The following is a 1,575-nucleotide window of genomic DNA, read 5'->3' as shown; positions in this document are numbered from 1 at the left end:
ATATATATATATATATATATATATATATATATATATATATATACAGGCTGCGTTGAGTAAATTGTCGCCATTTTATGTTTTCAAGTTTGCGCATGCCCATTGCTTGTTTTTGATTTTGTCAAATGCACAGTATAGTAGGTCCAGTTGGGCACCGTCTGTAAGAAAAACGGCACCATGACGCAATTCACTCTTCCAGAAATAAATTTGGAAACGACATGCTGTACTGCTTAGCGTTCCAGCCGGAAGCTCTAGTACGAACGGACGATGAACACACAGAACAACCGTTGGCTTGCCGTGTTCCCAAACCATGTACCGAGAGTGATAAAAATAGAACGTCCAATCAACATCATGGTGTTTGGAGCGATCACTAGTGATGGCGACTTTATGCCTCCATTCATCTTCCCACACGGCCTCAGACTCAATACGGAGGCCTACATCAAGTACCTGGAGGAGGTAGTGCTGCCCTGGGTCAAGAGGTTAGCTGCTGGATGACCCTGTGTCTGGCAACAGGACTCTGCACCATGCCACACAAGCAGGAGAACCAAGTCATGGCTATCAGACAATTTCTGGGACCACATCACCCCTAACATCTGGCCACCTAACTCCCCAGACTGCAACCCCCTTGATTATTATGTGTGGAGCGCGGTTGAGCGAGAGACCAACAAAACTACTTGTAACACCAAAGGTAAACTGAAGGCAAGGATTATGGCAGCATTCACCAACCTAAATAAAGAGACAGTCCAGAAGAGTTGCAGGAGATTCCGAAGTCGTCTGGAGGACATAGTTGAAGCCAATGGCGATTTTATTGAATAAATTTACTCTTTAGTATTTCAATATTTTAAAGTAATTTTGGTAAATATATCTGTTAAAATGAGATATCAGTGTTATTTTCATTTTTGCGTAATTTAGACAACAATTTATTCACCACACCCTGTTTATATGCATGTTTATATGCATATAAGTGTGTATGTATATACGTATTTGCGCGTATATATGTCTCTGTATGCTGCGTGCATGTATGCGTGTATGTATGTATGTATGTATGTATGTATGTATGTAAGCAGCCTCAGCGCGTCCTTTCCTTTAAAATTGATTCGTTATAACGTTGACGAGAATAAAATATAAAACCAAAAGACCGTAGCACAAATATATATATATATATATACACATAAACAAATAAAATGATGACTCCAAGTCATTCTTCAACTTCTTCCATTTCCCGACGTAAGATACAATCTTTGTTCTGCTGTCTATTTCTTGGAGACGTAACTCTTTCAATTAACAGCAATACTTGAAATATTAAAGAAACAAAGAAATCTAGCGAACGAAATTTTATTTAACAGATGCAAATTAAGAAACTTCTTAAAACGAGTCTTTTTTATCTTTTATTCACTCAAAAGTCTCGTAAAAAACTCAAAAACCTTCTTCCATGTACTAAGCACACAATATTTCCATTTTTATTTTCCCTTTAGCGTCTACCTTTTTATAGCCCTAAAGAATCATGGTATTAAATTAAAATTATAGGAAATAAGTACAATATATATATGCATATATATATATATATATATATATATA

Source organism: Octopus bimaculoides, chromosome 6 (assembly GCF_001194135.2).
Source record: "Octopus bimaculoides isolate UCB-OBI-ISO-001 chromosome 6, ASM119413v2, whole genome shotgun sequence".
Taxonomy (NCBI): Eukaryota; Metazoa; Mollusca; class Cephalopoda; order Octopoda; family Octopodidae; genus Octopus; species Octopus bimaculoides.
The sequence above is the reverse complement of the archived record's forward strand: the minus strand, read 5'-3'. Positions refer to the sequence as shown.